Raw genomic sequence first — 23,686 nt, forward strand, 5'->3', positions numbered from 1 at the left:
CACTTGTTAAGATTAATATGCAACCCTTTAGAAAAACACCAACTCGCCAAAGTAGTCGTAAGATACCCAGGTTCAACACTCTGCGACTGCACGATGAGGATTGTGATTTTCAGGATACTCTCAGGAAGAATACAGAGAAAGAAGGATGGCCTGCCTTACAAAAGGCCTTGCTGGATGCCGCTCAAGAAACTATCCCTGCCTCATCAACCAAAGGCAAACACCCATGGTGGAGTTCAAAGTGTGATGAGGTTATAGAAGAAAGACGTAAAGCCTGGACTAGGTGGAACCAATATAAAATTGAAGCCAATTATGAAGCCTTCCTCATGCAAAGAAAAGCTACAGTTAACACCATCTGCAGTGCCAATAGAAATTACCTCAGGAGCCTAATGCAAAAGGCTGAAAATAATTTTCAGAGAAACAACTCAAGAGACCTGTACAAAGGACTTAAGAAGCAAACGACCCAGTACACAGCTCCTACCCTCATCCTCCACGGGCCAGATGGAAAACTTCAACTGAAAAATAAAGACTGCACCAAAACTCTTGCAGATTATTTCCAGAAGCTACTAAACGCAGAGGAACCTAAAGAAAAGCTGATTTTCCATGAGCCTTCACACAGGAACCCTGATTCTCAACCACCTACGAGAGAAGAAATAAAGGACATCATCGCTGGTCTCAAGAACAACAAGGCTTCAGGTGATGATGGCATAGTTGCCAATATGTGGAAACATGCAGATGACCAGTCTTTGCAGAGCATCCATCAAATCATAAAGGACATATGGACAACAGAGTCCCTACCCGAAGGATGGACGTCTCCCGTGATTCACCCCCTCCACAAGAAGGGAAGTAAGACAGACATCAACAATTATATAAATATTTCCTTGTTACAAATTACCTACAGGATCCTCTCTGTAGCCCTGCTTAATAGAGTCACTACACAGCTAGACTCACAGTTAGGTGAATACCAAGCTGGTTTCCGTAAGACTAGATCTTGTCCAGAACAGATACACAATCTTAAGACATTTCTCAATTACAAAAGCCGAGGTGGACATCCCTGGGTGGTGGTCTTAGTAGATTTTCAGAAAGTTTATGACTCTGTGGACAGAGACACCCTTTTCTCCATACTATGGGAACTTGGTCTGGATGGGAAGACCCTACGATTGATTCAAGCCACTCTGAGGAACACGACGTCCAAGGTCAGGTTCAGAGGTGAACTATCTGAAAGCTTTCCAATCAGAACAGGAGTTAGACAGGGTGATGGTCTCTCCTGCATTCTCTTCAACTGTGTCCTGGAAAAGATCATTAGAGAATGGAGAACTATGCTACCACCGGGAGCTGGACTGAAGCTTGGGTACAAGAGAGACAACCTCATTGTCCCGTGCCTAGCCTTTGCCGATGACCTCATTCTACTGGCAAACAATATAGAGGAGGCTACCTACAACTTACAGAGTCTTTATTGTGTAGCGGTTAAGACTGGTCTGAAAATCAGCATCCAGAAGACTGAATTTATGACCAATATCAAGGAGGCCCCTTCTACAATTCCTCTCACAGACGCTACCATACGAAAAGTACCTACGGTTAAGTACTTGGGAGAATGGATCTCTGCGAATCAGAGCGAGAACCAGTCATAGATGCCAGATGTACCAAGTTTGAAAGGGCTTATCACTCGTGTCGTAGTATCTATTCATCTAAGTGCCTCTCCTAGAACCTCAAGCTCAGACACTACAACTCGGTAGTCAAACCATCTGTTCTGTATGCTTCTGAGTGCCTTGTAATGTCTAGGAAGGGCCCACTCAGAAAGCTGGAGTTAAAAGAGAGGAAGATCCTGACGAGGATATTAGGACCAATCAGAGAGGAAGGAGGCACTTACAGAATCCGCCATAATGATGAACTGTATGAACACCAGGAGGACATCGTCACGTCTATAAGGAAAAGGCGCCTGACCTTTTATGGACACTTGGCCCGTCTGGATTCCGAAAGACTCACCAACAGGATATTCACAGTAACAGGAAGAGGCAAGGTTTCTAAGAACAAATGGATCACGTCAGTTAAGTCAGATATGGAACAACTAGGTATCCCACCGGGACAAACTCATGACCGACTACTGTTCCGTCAAGCCATCCGACACGGAGTTTTCCCAACGTCCCTTACAAGTAAGAAGACTACAGGAACTAAGTGGACAGCTGGCTCATAGTCAGCAAATGAAGGAGTATTGGAAGAAGAAGAAAGCAACAACTTTACCCAAGAGTAGATACGAGCCCCGTGGTCATCAGTAGGCCTAAACGACAAAGAAGAAGAAGAAGAATTGAAGACACACTAACCAGAATGCTAATATTAGTTTCAGAGAGAACTAATCTATGCAGAGACGATATGGCGTGCATTGCAGCTAATAATTTATCTTTAAGTAATCCCACCTCTACAGGACTTTACAAGGAATCAGTTCACTCTATGCGCGAAAGGAGACTTCAGACGTAAGTGTTCACTTTGCTGAAATTGGTTTTGATTTTCTAATTATATCAATGCCTCGAGGGGCTGCTGGTCGAAGGAAAATTATAAATTTAAGTAAAGACGTTAGAACCAAAAAATCCATAACTCAGACCAAAAATACTGATAATTTATATTGTACAAGAGCTTTTATTGTGCCTTTAACCTATCACACCAAAACCTATTCTTGACCGTGAATTAAGTGATAATGGAATAACAAATAAGAGAAAAGGATCAACTTACTCTAGAACTGTGTAAGAGACTGGGTGAATTTAATGAAGAAGGCTTTACGTTGGCTGATATCAAAATAGAGAGCAGTTATTAAATATTTTAATCAACGTCGTACTTTCCGTGGTCAGTACAAACAACAGTTCGTCCTACTTCTGTGACAAATGCAAAAACTCTACAATAATAACGATAAACATAAATGTAAAAATGGAAAAACCAAATGTTTTTTGTGTTCCGAAGATGAGCATGAAAAAGATGAAGGTAAAAAATATTCCCATCGATGTAGTAGATATTGTCACAACCAGGATTGTTTAGATAATCACTTTAAAGGCGTTTGTAAGTTGGTTTTCAAACGTTAAGATGTAACAAAATTATGTTGAGAAATCGAGCACATAAGTGTGGATACGAAAGGTGCAGAAACTGTATGTTACACGATGAGAAGAAAACAACGAGGTGGGATATGCACGAGAATAAGTAAAGAAGGGGTCGGATGCTGTAAAGATGGTTCCTTTTTAATGGATGCTTCTGATGAAACGACATGCACCATATTAATATTTCGATTGTTCAACATGTCACAAAATTGTAAAAGGTGTGAGTTCAAGTGTTGTAAGGCAGAGATTCAAAAGCTGAAAGCGATTGTGGCTATTCGGGAAATTATATGTGGTTTGATTACGAGGCTCAGTATTCATTAATAGTAGTTCACAATTTGAATGGTGATACAGTTTTCCGATTCAAAACAAATGGACATTTTTGCAAGTGGACGACTTCTAAAGAATAGTTCACTATGCTAAGGCCTACGATTTACAGTTTATTTTGAACTACAATCACAACCTTACACTGTTTACACTGGAACAAAACTTTATCAGGCTCAAAATTGTTGACATTAGTAATTTTGTACAAGGTGCTCAAAGTGCTTTTAAAAACTTTTGGCTTGAAAGCACTTAAAAAGGATACGTTCCCCATCTGTTCAATACTCGAGGAAATTAAAATTATATCGGTTGTATCCCAGATACAAAATGCTATTACAACGATAAAATGAAGTCTAAAGACAGAGAAAACTTTTTGAAAGGGCACAAGGAATGAGTTGAAGATAATAACATGAAAAATGAAGTTAACGATTATTGCAATTCTGATGTTGATATTCTGCGAAGAGACCATCTAGGACTAAGAAGGAATTTTTGGAAATTGTGAACATTGATCCTTTTTGTTTCCTTTCTGTAGCTGGAGTTTGCATGACTATTTATCTACCAAAATACACCCGCTGTTCTTAAGAAACTGAGCCATACAGTAGCCAATACTCAACATGCGGAAGTGACGGCCTTGATGAAGAAAATAGTGCTCTTTGGCATGGTTGCAATAGATTTTTTAAATCTGGAAGTATTAACGATAAAAATCAGGAAAATATGGCTGATATGTATCAAAAACATTAGAACGAAGTAAGAAAAATAACAGATGCTGGGTACAAATTACTTGAGATTTGGGAATATGAATCCAAAATGTCTCAAACGTACAAAACGATGAAAAAGAGTAAAAAACGTGCCTGGAGTTATCGAACCTCTTAATCCAGGAGATGCCGTCTTTGGAGAAAGAACGAACGCCACAAAATTATGAGTTACATTTAATGGAGTTTATGAAAAATTATAATCTTTATCCGACAGTTCAGTATTACGACATCATCTTGTTGGTCATCAAATAACAATATATAAACCAGATTACTCTGATCTTACTTGGTACGGATTAATAAAATGCAGAGTTACAGCGCCGAGAAAAATTATATCACCCTGTCCTTCCGACAAAAATCCAAATGAACAAGAATAAAAAATTAATTTTTGCTCTATGCTACAAGTATGCTAAAGAACAAATAAAATGCTGCAATCATTCCGAAAAAGAACTAAGTTTTATAGGTACATGGACGACAGAGCAAGGCAACAGAAAGGGGATATATATTCCAAAACAAGAGCAACACATTATTTAGAGGGTATGTCAAAGATTTTATGAAAGTCAAACTGGAAAACTCCTTGGGAAGATGACTTCAAAAGCAAGGAACACTACATACAGGCTGTTGAAGAAAAATTATATAATAATCTAGATTGAGACAAGATTGAAGGAAATCCAGGAAAACGCGCTGTATCAAAAATATGTTTAAATTCTCGGTGGGGAAAACTCGGGCAAAGACAAATATGTCCGAAACAGAATGGACAGATTCTATCAAATTCTTCTAGACGATGGATTAGACAAAATTAGACAAAATAGATGCAACTTTCCTCAACGATAATATGGTTCAAATGAAGTACAACTTTATTGTAAACGTCTTCATTTTAGCATATACAACTTCAAATGCCAGGCTACGGTTATACCAGATGTTAGGCACGTACAGATACAGAGAGTATAGTGCAAAATGATAATGGTTTAAATACTGTAGAAACAGGTTGTATCTTAAGAGGACGGACAAATGAACAGGGAAAAGTTATTTACGGTATTGAGTCGGCTTCGAAAGTCATTATGTGAAGAAAAATGACTACAGCGATATTATAAAAGGGTTTCACTCTTAATTGGAGGAATTTACAACGCCTGAATGGTGAAGCTGTGGCAAAAATTATTGAAAGTGAAGTAAAGGAAAGTTACCACTTTAATGCAATCAAATATCCAGAGACGCTCAAGACGTAACGAAACATTTTCATTCAAACACGATAAAAGATTACTTCTTTCGAATTATGGTGCCGTCCCATTCGAATACTGATTATTTTATTTTTATTACATATTTTCACGATATAAAATAATAGATCTAAACAATTTAAGTTGGACGACATGAAACGTCCTTGCTATTCTCTCGCTGACTAGATCGTGAATGGGAAAGCAAATATTACTAGTGGCGACGTTCATTCCAACACTGTGAGGTCAGGGATAGTGGGGCACTCTTGTAGCCGATGATAATTGTATTTCGTAGTGACCTCTCGTAGACATTAGTAATTAAATTTAGCCGAAACATTTTACCGGGATACAAAGTGCAATCTTGTAGCCGTTGTTAATACTTTAGTGCCCGGTTTCTTCAACGAATGTTAAGTGTTAACTCTGTTGTTAAGGTGATTTAACACATAATTTAATAAAATGATCGTCTCATCAAGAATTGTTAACTCTAACAAATTGTTAATACTTGTGTTAAATTAACGTGGCAGCAGCCCTGTGTTAAACTTCTTAACAACTGCTAAAAATTCAAAATGGAGGCATGTTTGAAGCTTTACTGCTGTATGAAGTATATTTACAAACTGAAGAAGGCAAAGGACGATCCATACTAAAAAATAACGAGTTTTGGAGTTGTCAGAAGAAATATTTCGAATTATCAAAGCCATAATGAACAAGGTACTAAACGATATTGAAAATAGGTTAGAGTTTCCAACAGATTGAAACGTATCAGTCTCTCCAGTGCAGCAGTTGCTGATAGATTTCAATCAATCACTACTGATCTGCATTTAGGGCAGTCGCCCAGGTGGCAGATTCCCTATATGTTGTTCTCTTAGCCTTTTCTTAAATGAGCGCAAAAAATTGCAAAATTATTGAACATTTCCCTCGGTAAGTTACTCCAATCCCTAACTCCCCTTCCTATAAACGAATATTTGCCCCAGTTTGTCCTCTTGAATTCCACCTTTATCTTCATATTGTGATCTTTCCTACTTTTAAAGAAACCACTCAAACTTATTCGTCTACTGATGTCCTCCCACGCCATCTCTCTTCTGACAGCTCGGAACATGGATTTTTTCCAGTTCTTGAATCAAGTAATCCTGGTGAGGGTCCCATACACTGGAACCATACTCTAGCTACGGTCTTACCAGAGACTTATATGCCCTCTCCTTTACATCCTTACTACAACCCCTAAATACCCTCATAACCATGTGCAGAGATCTGTACCCTTTATTAACAATCATATTTATGTGATTACCCCAATTAAGGTCTTTTCTTATATTAACACCTAGGTACTTACAATGATCTCCGAAAGGAACATTCACCCCATCAACGCAGTAATTAAAACTGAGAGGACTTTTCCTATTTGTGAAACTCACAACCTGACTTTTAACCCCGTTTATCATCATACCATTGCCCACCGTCCATCTCACAACACTGTCGAGGTCACCCTGCAGCCGCTCACAATCTTGTAACTTATTTATTACTCTGTACAGATTAACATCATCTGCAAACAGCCTTATCTCTGATTGCACTTGTTTACTCATATCATTTATATATATAAGAAAACATCATCATCATCATCATCTGTTTACCCTCCAGGTTCGGTTTTCCCTCGGACTTAGCGAGGGATCCCACCTCTACCGCCTCAAGGGCAGTGTCCTGGAGCTTCAGACCCTTGGTCGGGGGATACAACTGGGGAGTATGACCAGTACCTCGCCCAGGCGGCCTCACCTGCTATGCTGAACAGGGGCCTTGTGGAGGGATGGGAAGATTGGAAGGGATAGGCAAGGAAGCGGCCGTGGCCTTAAGTTAGGTACCATCCCGGCATTCGCCTGGAGGAGAAGTGGGAAACCACGGAAAACCACTTCCAGGATGGCTGAGATGTGGGAATCGAACCCACCTCTACTCAGTTGACCTCCCGAGGCTGAGTGGACCCCGTTCCAGTCCTCGTACCACTTTTCAAATTTCGTGGCAGAGCCGGGAATCGAACCCGGGCCTCCGGGGGTGGCAGCTAATCACGCTAACCACTACACCACAGAGGCGGACTATAAGAAAACATAAGGGTCCAATAATACTTTTACAAGAAGCGTTAGGACCCTGTGTCCAATCGATTTCAACGAGGTTAATGTACCGTCAACAGTAACTCTTGTATAAGGGTTCAGGTCAATACTATTTCGTTCTCGAAAAAACTGAGTACAAATATGAGGCAGGATCCACGGTGGTGTGGGAACACATTTTACTTAAACTTGTAAGGTCCGCGACCTAATAATTTCTGAAAAATTATGAATCCCTCGATTCTAATGCAACGCGTGTATACTGGAAGAGTTGCACCAGAGACAAGTGGAGCAGTGGCCGAGTAGTCATCGTACTTGTCTCCGAACCGCGACGACGTGAGTTCGAGTGCCTCGGTAGACCTAGGTTTTTACAAAATAAGTTATTATTTCAGGGAATGTGAAGTAAAAATGCGAATAAAATTAACAATCAATGTGCAGTGGAACTTTATTTTCTACGTCAGAAGGAGATCCAGCAGTAACTGTGAGAACGTTCAGGTAGAAAGTAAATCGTACTGCAATTTCTGTTCTAATTCTTATCCTAACGTTCCCTCAAATATTAATTTATTTCGTTCAACAATTATAGCTGCAATGAGACTCGAACTCACGTCTACGAGGTTCGCAGACCAGTAGGCCAGCACTCCGTTTCTCTACGATGTAACTCCCAAGTATATTTGCCTTACATTGGAATTGGGGATTCATCAATTTTTCAGAAGTTATTAGGTTGCGGACCTGGCATCGCCTTTTAGTGCCTCTATCACCTCCACTTTGTCCGAAGCGCATTCTGTGTAATGATATCTGACATTATTTTTTCGAAAACGAAAGCGTATTGACTTAAACCCTTATACACGAGTTACCGTTGAGTGTCTCTCCACAGGTATATTGAAGGTCTGTGAAATCGGTTGACCGCAGCGTGTGGCATCTACTTGTTAGACACTTCCACGTTATCTTAGACGACTCTGTTCACGAATGCAAGACAAGAGTGTGTAGAATCCTGCTGCCATTAACAAGGCTTTACATTATTTTTCCCGCAATAACAGAATGCCCGAAAATGATTCAAAACACATCAATTATCACATTTTTTCGGTGATAATATAAGAATATGGAATGTTGTGATATAACAGTCCGTTCTTTCATTTTTTAAGCACACTCACATAATTTTAAATTAAAACTATAACAACATTTGTCTCGCAATCATCATAATAAAACTTTTGTTGCCTCATACTTGACATGTTTACGTCTTAGTGGTCTCCGCTAACCATAACCTATAATAGTGTCAACCATGTGTCTGTGTGACAAAACACTATTTCAACTCACCACTAGGAGCGCCTTATGAAAAGAAACAAAAGACGCTCGTTCAGAAATCTCTCGGAAATGTATTAATTTGTCTTTAACAATGGTTTCGTAACCAATGTGTTTGTGAAACAGGACACTTAATAACAATTGTTAGTTAACACAGAGGTGAAGAAACCGGGCCTACACATCTGACAACGTTCACGATAGCGGAGTACAATCCAGAGTTCTCTAGTTCGATGCTACCTTCAACATTAACTTAGTGTATATCTCTTATCTTTGCCTGCCATGTTAGCTCAAGTGGTTTGGTGTCGGGTAAGTGTTGAGGATTTGTTCTCTGGTTCGAATCTCTCTTCATTCTCTTCAATAATACATTTAGTGAAAAGGAGAGGATGCGATTCATAAGTTGGAGAAGATTCTCCAGTGTTTAAAATGCTGAGAGATGACTTGGGAGGAGTAGGCCATTCCAGGAAGTAAAGAGATAATGGGAGAAGGAGAAAGAGCGAATAAAAAACCCCAAGGTCGCATCGAGGATAAATGAGAAAACCAGCGCTGGTTTCGGAAACATCTCTGGGCTTTAACTGAAATGGTCAGAGTTTTGTAACATCAAACAGAGCTGGTAATATGATCTCTGCCATGGTAGCCTGTATATATGTTAGTATAAGACCACATCAAGTGTATGCTATTCTATTTTTTATACTTCTATATTTTAATGCCCTTTCAGTACAGAGTATTTTTAATTTTTTAAATATAGATTTGTACAAAGGTCTTAAATTGTAGGTATTTAACCATTTTTTTCCGTGGACCGGTTTAAGAAATATAAGAAAATATAATGATGTTAGAATAAAACACCTAAATTTTGAATATATTAACATTTTTGGTTGGAGCCACCAATGCCAGAAAGTAAAATATTACTAATAGTAATATTAATAATAATAATAATTCTTTGTGCGCGTGTTCCCCATTGTCTTGGATGGCCCCTTATGCTAGTTACACTTCAGCCTCAGCCATCTTCTGCTGCTGTTCCTGACAATTCCCTCCTCGTTGGTTTTCATAAGAACACTGATACGCCATATCGTGTGGCCAATGAAACACTCCGCCATGTCTCAGCTTGTACAGTTCATGGTCCCACTTTCCAGTATCCAGCTCTGGTTTTCATAAGAAAGTTCCCCCGACAAAGTCTCAGCAAATTTTGATATGATAGCTATTTAAAACTTGGTCTGCCGGTAGCTGTGTAAGGTTGAACATTTGGCATAACGGAGTTGTTTCAAGCCATCATGGGACGGATTGCATTCCTTTAGGTGTGAACATGTATTCCATGCTACATAAGGGGTGAGGTGGACAGGAGCGGCGTCTTTCGAGAGTGCACTCTAAGTCCTGTGGTTGCTAAGTAACCCAATGAACAGTGAGAGGTTTCGGTGTGGATGCTATGAGAGGAAAGGTAGTGTAACCCACCGCTGCTATGATACGAGTCCGATCGCCTGTCAGGTCAGTGGTGGATCATCTAGCTTGTGATTGTTTCCTCTCATAGTTACTTCTTTCATTTCTTCAATTGTTGTGTGTTAAACTTTAACAACAATGGTGACTAGTTTAAGGCAGAATACGACTGCAGATTCTTACAGGTTTTATGAAGCTGATGTAGGTCTGGAAATTGAAAGTGGAGATATCATCGAAGACAGCAAACACTTTAGAGGGAGATGAAGATAGTGATGCTCCCTGGAATTGATCCGTCCACGTGAACATACGAGTGTAAATACAACCACGTGAGAAAATCTCCAGGTATTATTAATGAATGAAAGGTCTAATTAAGAAATGTTCTCACATTGAAGATATATTAGACGAAACACTTATGTGCACGAGTCAGGAAATTGAATCAGTTGAGAAACATTTGTTCGTGACATGACTTAGCTGAAAGCATGTTAATGCCTTTGTTACGTCGGTGGATCCTTCACCTCTGCGGTCACGAATACTTGAGCTCATTGACTGTCCATGATATCTCGAGCTACACGGACGCGTCTCTACTTAGAGTAATGACTTTGACAGGGAAGAACACTCTTACTTTAGCTGCTCTTTCGTGCATTAATCCGATACTGGGGAGCGGGAGGAAATAACTAGCAAGGTTGGTTCTGTTTTACTTCTTTACCTCCACTCTGGGCCTAGCCGGAGTAGTCCTTGTTATTTGCATGCAACTGTTCTCAAGTGATACTTCAGTAATTTCGCTTGATAGAAACAGAGCTGAATCTTATTCAAATGCTTTAGGGACTGGGAAATATACCGGTGTGAAAAGGAGTAATTACGATAAAGAGTGATTCTAAATTTATAGACTACTTGTGTTTCATGAGAGTACTTTTCAGTTCTAGGGTGTAAAGACTCCAGAGGATATTTGCGAAGTGTCCGGATGTCGCTGAGCGAACTAATATTTATGCTTGTTATCGTATTTTTTTGTGGTAGGTAGAGGTGAAAGAAGGTGCGGGTGTGAACGGGTCTCAAACTACGAAATTAAAGTTAATGTAAAATTTAACAAGGTTATATTCTCTTTCCAAAATTCAGAAATAACACGAAAGACAGGTACAGCGTAGCAAGGCAATAAAAGTACAATTACAATATTTACAGGATTTGGGCTTCGAGTCCCAACCTCACAATTCTTGAGCAATTAGCCCAGTTTTACCCCAACACAAGTTTCAACAGAGGGGCAGAAAACCCCATTCATGCCCAGGAGCACTTGCTCCAAATTACACAGTAAGGCCTCCTTGAGGCGCGCAGAAAACAAAATTTTCAAGAAAGAGCAACTTGCTCTCAAAATTTAAGCCTGTCAAAGGCCACACCTAATTCCACCTTCAAGCTGTCCTCTAAGGACATATACACAGGGGTAAAATACCCAACCTACTGAGGTCTATTAAGTGAGAAAAAGGTTAATTACATGACCTCTAAAATAACAATTTGAGAGGAGGCGATCTGCACTCCTAATGCATTTGTTTTAAAACCTAATCTGGCTCTAGGCCACTAATGCAAGGGCTAATCCCATACTACAGAGGTGACTTTAGAAAAGAACAATTTACTTTACATTAAGGAAGAATCGGTTGTGAGAAATAAGACACGAGAGAAACCTCCCAGTAGGGTGTATTTGCATGCGATATTGTTATACATCCGGGTGTCTCCTGGGCAACGGACTAGGACTCTTCCTAGACGGCTGATTCTCTCACACCAGAAGTAACAGAGCTATTTAATATGAGATCCAACAAACGGTTCTTTTCAGAACCAACCTTAACAGTCATTTCTGTTAACATTGAAGGCATAACATCTTGTAAAGAACAACTTTTGTATGAACTTTGTCGCGACAAGCAGTGTGATGTTCTATGTGTTCAGGAAACACACAGAGATATGAAGCAGAAACGCCCATTTGTTCCTGGCATGAAACTGATCGCTGAAAGACCACACGCTCTGTATGGAAGTGCCGTTTTTGTGAAGCCGAACTTAGAAGTCAGAAGTGCCTGCCAGTCAGATGAAAACAATATTGAAATTATCACCGTTGAACTAAGTAACTGTGTAATCACCTCAGTTTATAAACCACCTGCAGCAGAATTTTCCTTCATTCCACCCCACAATTTTGATAAAAGTAAAGCCTCCATTGTTATAGGTGATTTCAACAGTCACAGTCATGTATGGGGTTATGCACATGAGGATAAGAATGGTGAGACAGTTCTGTCGTGGGCTGAACATTTTCAACTCGCCCTCATCCATGATAGCAAACTCTCTCCTTCTTTTAACAGTGGAAGATGGGGACGAGGCTATAATCCAGACCTCCTTTTTGTTAGTGAAAGCATTATGCATACATGCACAAAAGCAGTATGTCCACCAATTCCAAACACACAACATAGGCCCATCATGTGCCAAATTTTGCCACCAATAAGACCTCAAGAAGTCCGTTTTAGGCGAAGATACAACTTTAAGAAGGCTGACTGGGCAAGATTTTCCAGCATATTGGATGAGAAGATTCTGAGCATCGCTCCTGTTCCTGAGGAGTACGACAAGTTTGTTGACATCGTCCAGTTTTCTTCAAGGGCATCAATTCCAAGAGGTTGCAGAACCAGTTTTATCAAAGGCATTAAACCTGAAACGGCCACTTTGCTAGAAGAATATTACAAGAAATATGAACTTGATCCTTTTAGCGAAGAAACATCAATCCTTGCACAAAGCGTTCTTTCCTCAGTATCACTGGCTAAAAGGGATGAGTGGATAAAATTAATGACAGATTGTGACATGAGCAGGAGCAGTCAGAAGGCCTGGAGACTTTTACGTCGTCTCAATAATGACAATACCCAAGCCAGCACATATGCTAATATAAAGGCAGATCAAATTGCCCATCAGTTGCTAGTAAATGGAAAATCAACCCGATCTAGAAAGCTAGATAAGAAACCAATAACACGGAAGCCAAACCAAGAGAACAACATACTATCTCCACCATTTACTGAAGCTGAACTGGAATCAGCACTGAGGAAGTGCAAATTGGGAAAAGCAGCTGGACTAGACGACATTCGAGTAGAGCAGATCAAAAATTTTGGTCCTGTTACGAGGCGATGGCTACTGGAATTAATGAATATCTGTGTCCAAGAATGCAAGATTCCCAAAATCTGGCGGAAGGCTCGAGTCATTGCTATTCCTAAACCAGGCAAAGATCGGCTGGATCCCAAAAGCTATAGGCCTATTTCCTTGCTCTGTCACCTGTACAAGGTCCTGGAGAGGCTCATTCTTGAGCGACTGATAGGAAGGGTGGAGTCGTCTCTTATTCCACAGCAAGCTGGATTCCGAGAAGGAAAAAGTTGCACATCACAGGTATTAAACTTGACACAGCATATTGAGGATGGCTTTGAGAATCGGCTCATTACAGGCGCTGTCTTCATTGATCTTTCTGCAGCTTATGACACAGTCAACCATCGGCTTCTTCTAACAAAATTGTATGACATCACCAAAGACTTCCATCTAATGTGCAACATTAAAAATATTCTCCAAAACCGAAGATTCTTTGTGGAATTTCAGGGAAAAAGAAGCAGATGGAGAACACAGAAGAATGGGTTACCGCAAGGCAGTGTGCTCGCACCACTGTTATTCAACATCTATACTAACGATCAGCCTCTACCTGAAGGTACCCAGAGTTTTATCTATGCTGATGATTGTGCAGTCACTGCTCAGGCCAACTGTTTTGAAAAGGTAGAACAGACTTTATCCAAAGCTCTGAAAGAATTTACGAACTACTACAATGAAAATGACTTGAAGCCAAATCCTGCCAAAACTCATAGCTGTGTATTTCATCTCAATAACAAAAAAGCAGCTAAAACCTTACAAATCACCTGGGAAGGAATCCCTCTTCAACACTGTTCGACTCCAAAATATCTGGGAGTGATTCTGGACCGTACGCTTACGTATAAGAAACATTGCCTAAACGTGAAACAAAAAGTGTCTGCCAGAAACAACATAGTGCGGAAACTTCGAGGCACCACCTGGGGAGCTCACCCTTGCACTGTGAGAGCAAGCGCGTTAGCACTGTGCTACTCCACTGCTGAGTATGCATGCTCCGTGTGGCATAAGTCCAGCCATGCCAAAAACATAGATGTAGCACTAAATGACACCTGCCGTATTATCACAGGTTGTTTAAGACCTACTCCCATAGATAAACTCCACTGTCTCGCTGGTATAGCACCACCCGAAATCCGACGTGAGATTGCTGCTAGGCATGAGAAAAGCAAGGCTATGACTATGGAAGCCCATCCTTTGTATGCCTGTCAACCAGCACATCCTAGGTTGAAATCAAGAAAGAGCTTCTTGACAACCACTGAAGCTCTTAAAGGAACACCACAACAAGCAAGAATCTCAATGTGGCGGGAAAAATGTCAACATTTGAGAGAATGGATGGTTCCAAAGGAAGAACTTCCTCCTGGACATTCTGAACAGTGGACAACATGGAAGGCTCTCAATCGATTACGCTCCAGCACCACGAGATGCAAGACCAACCTACAGAAATGGGGCCTTCCTGTGGAGACAGTTTACTGCAAGTGTGGTACTAAGCAGACTAACGAGCATCTTCTACTGTGTCCATCTTCTCCAGCCACTTGTACCATTAAAGATCTAATGAGGGCAAGTCCAAATGCGCTTGTCGTGGCCAATTTTTGGTCAACCAATATTTAAAATTACCTTTTTTAATTTTTGTCTCTCTTACTTTGTACTTCTGACACGATAAATAATAAATAATACCTCAAAACAATATGAGTGGGAGCTCGAGAGGGTTAAGCACTCTCTATCCCAATATGTAGCTTTAAAAGATAATAGATGCTAAGAGTAGTTACATTTTAGGAAAAGGTTATATGGTGGAAACGCTTCGGACCCGCCCCGAGAGTTAAACTGCTGAGCTAGCAAGAAAAGAAGTTATTAAATGGCCATTACCTGGTTGTTGAACTGCTGCCCGAAGAAAGAGGCGCTTCCCGCCCCCTGCTATGTACTTTACACACTGAAAGATGGTACTGAAGTGGCACCGAGACCCGAAAATCAGCAGTTTATATACTCTCGCGGAAAGTTCGATGCGTTTTTGGAATGAGAACACCCTCCCACAAGGATTTTATTGGTTCACCAAGAAAACCCCTACACAATACGAGGAAGAAACATATTATTGGTGGAAAATTAATTCGAGAAATTCAGGATTGGCTAAATTCAAAACAAGGGGAAAGAAAGGGGTATACAGCCAACTTAAACAATAACAGAAAGAAATTTAACAAGAAACAAACTTTTGAAATATAAATTTCTCCAAAAAAACAGTTCTTTCACTTCGCACTAGGGTGCACCATTGTAGTTTTTCAGTAGTGTCCTCTAGAAGAGAAAGTTCACACTTCTTACTACAGGTAAAACAAAAATACATCAAAAATGGCCCAGTTCAAAAACTCCAAAATTTCCAAGTAGTGACATCTTCTGAGAAACTTGAAAATTAATACCGTAGATAAAGTTCAGACTTCCTCCAGCAGAGGAGTTTCCACTGGCGCAAATTTTAAATAAGCGGTGTGGAGGTGTAACGCCCGGTACAATGCTCAACAGAAAATGCACGGGAACACAGTGATGAGGAAAATGAAGCGAAGGAGCATGGAAAATGACTGGATTCCTATCAATAAGGACGAAAGAAAACTTTTATGCGGGGTTTTGCATCTTCAAGGGATTGTCCACAAACCTACCATGACATGTTAATTTTCTTGTAAGAAGTTCTTAGCCACGCCCATATACGACAGAAGTTGAAATGTCTCCAATTGTGACACTGGGTAGATGACTCCTGAACTATACAAGCCAAAGCCAGTCAACGATCACCTTGTGAAAATGTTTCCGGTATCTTCTGGACCTTGCGGTATTCAAATGACTCATCGATGTTCCGACAACGTGCAGGAAAATTCAATTCACCTCATTGATACAATCCCCGAGAAGTACAAAGGATAAAGCTCCTGTGAAGCTATGCCTGTCATTTCTCCCAAACCTCTTCTTGCTGCTCCTACAGAACGACTCAGCGGTTAGGATATCGCCGATATGAATCCACCATCGGAAAAAGGACGCCTGGTGTGCGTGGTGCAGCGACTGTGATGTGTGCAGCTCAGTGCTTACCACACGCAACAATAACGCGAGGTGCCGTCCTGATTGTGCTAAACACAGACATGTGGTAAACAGACAGGCACGTGGAAGCATCTACAACTGTGATGTGTGCTAAACACAGACGTATAGTAAACAGACAGGCACGTGAAAGCATCTACAACTGTGATGTGTGCAGTCCTGATGTGTGCTAAACACAGACATATAGTAAACAGCCAGGCACGTGAAAGCATCTACAACTGTGATGTGTGCTAAACACAGACGTATAGTAAACAGACAGGCACGTGGAAGCATCTACAACTGTGATGTGTGCTAAACACAGACATATAGTAAACAGACAGGCACGTGAACGCATCTACAACTGTGATGTGTGCAGTCCTGATGTGTGCTAAACACAGACATATAGTAAACAGACAGGCACGTGGAAGCACCTACAACTGTGATGTGTGCAGTCCTGATGTGTGCTAAACACAGACATGTGGTAAACAGACAGGCACGTGGAAGCACCTACAACTGTGATGTGTGCAGTCCTGATGTGTGCTAAACACAGACGTATAGTAAACAGACAGGCACGTGGAAGCATCTACAACTGTCATGTGTGCAGTCCTGATGTGTGCTAAACACAGACGTATAGTAAACAGACAGGCACGTGAAAGCATCTACAACTGTCATGTGTGCAGTCCTGATGTGTGCTAAACACAGACGTATAGTAAACAGACAGGCACGTGGAAGCACCTACAACTGTGATGTGTGCAGTCCTGATGTGTGCTAAACACAGACATGTGGTAAACAGACAGGCACGTGAAAGCATCTACAACTGTGATGTGTGCAGTCCTGATGTGTGCTAAACACAGACATGTGGTAAACAGCCAGGCACGTGAAAGCATCTACAACTGTGATGTGTGCTAAACACAGACATATAGTAAACAGCCAGGCACGTGAAAGCATCTACAACTGTGATGTGTGCTAAACACAGACGTATAGTAAACAGACAGGCACGTGAAAGCATCTACAACTGTGATGTGTGCTAAACACAGACATATAGTAAACAGCCAGGCACGTGAAAGCATCTACAACTGTGATGTGTGCTAAACACAGACATGTGGTAAACAGCCAGGCACGTGAAAGCATCTACAACTGTGATGTGTGCAGTCCTGATGTGTGCTAAACACAGACGTATAGTAAACAGACAGGCACGTGGAAGCATCTACAACTGTGATGTGTGCTAAACACAGACATATAGTAAACAGACAGGCACGTGAACGCATCTACAACTGTGATGTGTGCAGTCCTGATGTGTGCTAAACACAGACGTATAGTAAACAGACAGGCACGTGAAAGCATCTACAACTGTGATGTGTGCTAAACACAGACGTATAGTAAACAGCCAGGCACGTGAAAGCATCTACAACTGTGATGTGTGCTAAACACAGACGTATAGTAAACAGACAGGCACGTGAAAGCATCTACAACTGTGATGTGTGCTAAACACAGACGTATAGTAAACAGACAGGCACGTGGAAGCATCTACAACTGTGATGTGTGCTAAACACAGACGTATAGTAAACAGACAGGCACGTGAAAGCATCTACAACTGTGATGTGTGCAGTCCTGATGTGTGCTAAACACAGACGTATAGTAAACAGACAGGCACGTGGAAGCATCTACAACTGTGATGTGTGCTAAACACAGACGTATAGTAAACAGACAGGCACGTGAAAGCATCTACAACTGTGATGTGTGCAGTCCTGATGTGTGCTAAACACAGACATATAGTAAACAGCCAGGCACGTGGAAGCATCTACAACTGTGATGTGTGCAGTCCTGATGTGTGCTAAACACAGACATATAGTAAACAGCCAGGCACGTGGAAGCATCTACAACTGTGATGTGTGCAGTCCTGATGTGTGCTAAACACAGACGTATAGTAAACAGCCAGGCACGTGAAAGCATCTACAACTGTGATGTGTGCAGTCCTGATGTGTGCTAAACACAGACATATAGTAAACAGACAGGCACGTGGAAGCATCTACAACTGTGATGTGTGCTAAACACAGACGTATAGTAAACAGACAGGCACGTGGAAGCATCTACAACTGTGATGTGTGCTAAACACAGACGTATAGTAAACAGACAGGCACGTGGAAGCATCTACAACTGTGATGTGTGCAGTCCTGATGTGTGCTAAACACAGACATGTGGTAAACAGCCAGGCACGTGGAAGCATCTACAACTGTGATGTGTGCTAAACACAGACGTATAGTAAACAGCCAGGCACGTGAAAGCATCTACAACTGTGATGTGTGCTAAACACAGACATGTGGTAAACAGACAGGCACGTGGAAGCATCTACAACTGTGATGTGTGCAGTCCTGATCTGTGCTAAACACAGACGTATAGTAAACAGCCAGGCACGTGAAAGCATCTACAACTGTGATGTGTGCAGTCCTGATGTGTGCTAAACACAGACATATAGTAAACAGACAGGCACGTGGAAGCATCTACAACTGTGATGTGTGCTAAACACAGACGTATAGTAAACAGACAGGCACTTGAAAGCATCTACAACTGTGATGTGTGCAGTCCTGATCTGTGCTAAACACAGACGTATAGTAAACAGACAGGCACGTGAAAGCATCTACAACTGTGATGTGTGTTAAACACAGACGTATAGTAAACAGACAGGCACGTGGAAGCATCTACAACTGTGATGTGTGCAGTCCTGATGTGTGTTAAACACAGACATATAGTAAACAGCCAGGCACGTGGAAGCATCTACAACTGTGATGTGTGCTAAACACAGACGTATAGTAAACAGACAGGCACGTGAAAGCATCTACAACTGTGATGTGTGCAGTCCTGATCTGTGCTAAACACAGACGTATAGTAAACAGACAGGCACGTGAAAGCATCTACAACTGTGATGTGTGTTAAACACAGACGTATAGTAAACAGCCAGGCACGTGAAAGCATCTACAACTGTGATGTGTGCAGTCCTGATGTGTGCTAAACACAGACATGTGGTAAACAGACAGGCACGTGGAAGCATCTACAACTGTGATGTGTGCTAAACACAGACGTATAGTAAACAGACAGGCACGTGAAAGCATCTACAACTGTGATGTGTGCAGTCCTGATCTGTGCTAAACACAGACGTATAGTAAACAGACAGGCACGTGAAAGCATCTACAACTGTGATGTGTGTTAAACACAGACGTATAGTAAACAGCCAGGCACGTGAAAGCATCTACAACTGTGATGTGTGCAGTCCTGATGTGTGCTAAACACAGACGTATAGTAAACAGCCAGGCACGTGAAAGCATCTACAACTGTGATGTGTGCTAAACACAGACATATAGTAAACAGCCAGGCACGTGAAAGCATCTACAACTGTGATGTGTGCTAAACACAGACATATAGTAAACAGCCAGGCACGTGAAAGCATCTACAACTGTGATGTGTGCAGTCCTGATGTGTGCTAAACACAGACATATAGTAAACAGACAGGCACGTGGAAGCACCTACACACAACTAAATTTAAACAAAAATAATAGAAAAAACAAATCTGCTTTAAATCCAGTCTTGTCTATAATTACTTCCAAATTTTTTAATATCTTCCCCTATATCTTGTTCTTCAAATCTTACAGGTTCCTCGTTTGTGTTTTCGTAATAATCTTCTATATTATCTGTTTCGCTCTCCTCGCTAGTATCTTCCGAATCATTTTCTTCCTTCTTACATTTTGTAAGAGCTTTAAGAATTCTATTTATGTACTTTGTTCTTGCTCGTTTATTAAGATCGTTTAGAAGTACAAACTTGTCTTTTTCTTTGTTGTAAGTTGTAATTTTTGCACAACCATTTTTAAGTAGAATTATGTCTAAACATTCTACTTGGTACTCTTCGTCCAGTAAATTATTTAATTCTTCTCGTGTTTCTTGGTAATGCATCTTATTTCCATAATATAAGTCTATAATTTTAGAATTAAACTCTTTGGATTCCTTTTAAAAAGGATAAAATATAAACCTGTCCTTATTTATCTTTCTCCACTTATTTTTATTAGCATTTCTTGTTTATTTTCATCTCCCCGAGTTCGTGGAGATGAAAAAGTATAAAAATATACATTATAATATAGGCCCTATTTGGTTTTATTTTATACTAGTTGATGTACCCATGCTTCGCAACGGGATTCTCAGAAAGACTGACTTGGTGGTTTTCCTAAATGAATTCAACATAGGTCATTACAAAAACGTCAGTAGGAATGTAGCGATTGAAAGCAATGTTATCATATAAAATACTCGATCAAATGAAAAACCGCACACTTTCTCACTTTCAACGAACAGTACTACGGTGCCGATCTAAGAGTCCAAAGTTCCAGAGCTGGAAGAACCAGGTCGCAGACTGCAGTGAACACTCCTCTGTCATTATTCCGTTAAATATGCACACTACTCATTCCAATCAGCGCCTCAGAGTAGGGATTGAATAGCTCGAATACTATGATGAACCAGTGTGTTACGTACCAGATATATCAGAAAATGTATGAACCAGAGGAATGGCATGCTAAAGAAGAAAGTTATCTTACTCCCCAACTACTTCCCGCCAATATACAGGCAGGCTGTTACACTCGGTACGACCAGGCGAGTTGGCCGTGTGGTTAGGGGCGCGCAGCTGTGAGCTTGCATCCGGGAGATAGTGGATTCGAACCCCACTGCCGGCAACCCTCAAGATGGTATTCCGTGGTTTGCCATTTTCACACCAGTCACACCAGGCTGTACCTTAAAGCCAAGACTGCTTTCTTGACACCACTATTCATTTCCTATCCCATCGTCGCCATAAGACCTACCTGTGTCGGTGCGACGTCAAGCAAATTTAAAAAAACCTCGGTACGCTGCAATAATCCTATCTATCGGGGATGAGTGGAAACAGAAGACAAAAAGCACATCACAACAAACAATGGTCAATGTAATGTTATTGTTGATAAAGTTTATGAGCTTTCTATATTGCAGGCCTTCACATTAGTTTTCTTTCGACTCTGTGATATTAGGGTGTCCTACAAAATTATTTATATCGTAGACTGTAGTTCCTTATTCTCAGACTTTACATACCGATTTTCACTAAATTCTGTTCACCCATTTTCTTGTGACTCGACGCTGATATGGACTTAGTAACAAAAATCCAAATTCATGAATATCTCTGATTATATGCGGTACGGTAACAATGTATAAGACATAAGTGATCGGAAAATTAATAACTTCTTACATAACTACTACTAACTTACGACATAACTAAAGTTATGTTAGTTATGTAGTATTTATCGATACGACCACTAATCACATTGCGGACCGGTCCCGAGAAATCTCGTGCATGCCTGGCCGAACGTTGCGGACCGGTCCCGAGTTATCTCGTGTTAGCAGCAGACTGAAGTTTAGTGCTGTCTTTTGATATATACCGGAACTATTTGGAGGTCAAGGGTGCTAGAACTCTTATGCATGGTGCTACACAATCGATAGTCGCATTTCTTTTCGATTATTCTTCATATCATAGCTTTTCTTTGCATTTCCTGACAACATGCTTACAAAGTTTGAAGAGCCATGCAAGATGGCAGCGCACACGGATCGCCCCTAGTAGAAAACCATATATTTCGGAAAACTATGAGCCGAAATAGATTTCAGCAAATACTTACCTAACTGCATTTCAACTACTAATCAGGAATGCCTCCAGAATAAAACACAGTAGTCCTTCAAAGGCTAGTGAAGTTCTGGCAGTTTATTTGAATGCATGCACTCCAGTTTGGAGGTAGTTAGAAAGTGGCCGGGAACAGGGCTGTGCATTGGGTGAAGGGCACCCGGTCCGCAATGTGGTAACATACATAACTTATTTGAGAATTACATTTCAGGCCTTCCCCTAAACTACCATATCACTCAACGTGAATAAAATAATTTGTAGCCTAGATTGCAGTGGTTCATCACCCGACATTACATACCGATTTTCATTAAATTCTCTTCAGCCGTTTTCTATTCATGCGTGTACAGACAGACAGACAGACAGACAGACAGACAGACAGACAGACAGACAGACAGACAGACAGACAGACAGACAGACAGACAGACAGACAGACAGACAGACAGACAGACAGACAGACAGAAATTACGGAAAAGTAAAAAATGTATTTTCTTGTTACTGCGGACATGACCGATACAGAAATACCATTATTTTCAAATTCTGAGCAATGTACAGACAAAACTCTTATTTTATATATATAGATATTACACATCTGGACGCATGGTTGTTTCTTTTAAATAGTTCTCTTTTTCGTTATATGTTAGACCCTATCGAATAGGGGTCTTAAATTATAATTCTACTTATAAATTAAATTAAAATTTGTTAAACGGTTGTTTTACTATTTAAAATTTATTTTACTATTTAAATATATAACTTAATTATTCCTAAAGATATAGCTCCATGGCATTGCGATGTAGAGGTATACATAATAAAAGGTAGAATAGAAAGCGAAGATTATGTTTTCCTGTATATTTTTTTTAGATATTTATAATGTTTACCATAAATTTGGACGACAAGATAATTTACCAGATGTAAAATGTGGAAGACTTTATTATTTTGGAAGTACTTACATAGAGAATTTTATTTGAAGTAAATGTGGATTAACATATAAAGATTATCCTAAATATACGATGGATTACTTTAAAAAGAATAATATAATAATACCAGAAAAATTCGATTTTGTTACTGTAAATGCTTAAATTTATGTTTAATATATATCACTGTAACAATTCGTTATTCTAATTTTTTTATTTTATTTTAACTTCTAAAAAAATAAAAAATTATGCAACAAAGACAGGTCTCTCTTTATTTTATGCTGGTGTTGTTTTAATTCTATCTAATTTGTAAATGGTTAAAACTAAAAGCAGATATTAATTTATTTCTATTTTCTTGGTTTTCTGGTAATTTTAATTTGTAATCCAGTTATTTTCTTAGTATTTATGTTCCCTCAATATACATACTGTAATAAATCTTTAAAAACAACACAACAACTATTTATTAGATTATCTGTTAATTTTGCCCACATTTTATATATTGGAACAGAATAAAACGGAGCATTTTCGAAATATTTTCTGTTATCTTGTATTAAATTTAAACAATCTTTTATTGGCCTAAATTTTTGTTTGTTTTATCAATAATTGATTTATATTTCGTTTTATTTCATATATATATATAGCCGCCAGTGGAATTCTCCCCGCATGATATTTTCTTCTAAATATGTATTTAATTATTTTGATTTTTCATTTTTTCCATTCTCTAAAAATCATTCCACCTTCTT

The sequence above is a fragment of the Anabrus simplex genome, chromosome 6, assembly GCF_040414725.1.
Source record: "Anabrus simplex isolate iqAnaSimp1 chromosome 6, ASM4041472v1, whole genome shotgun sequence".
NCBI classification, from domain to species: domain Eukaryota; kingdom Metazoa; phylum Arthropoda; class Insecta; order Orthoptera; family Tettigoniidae; genus Anabrus; species Anabrus simplex.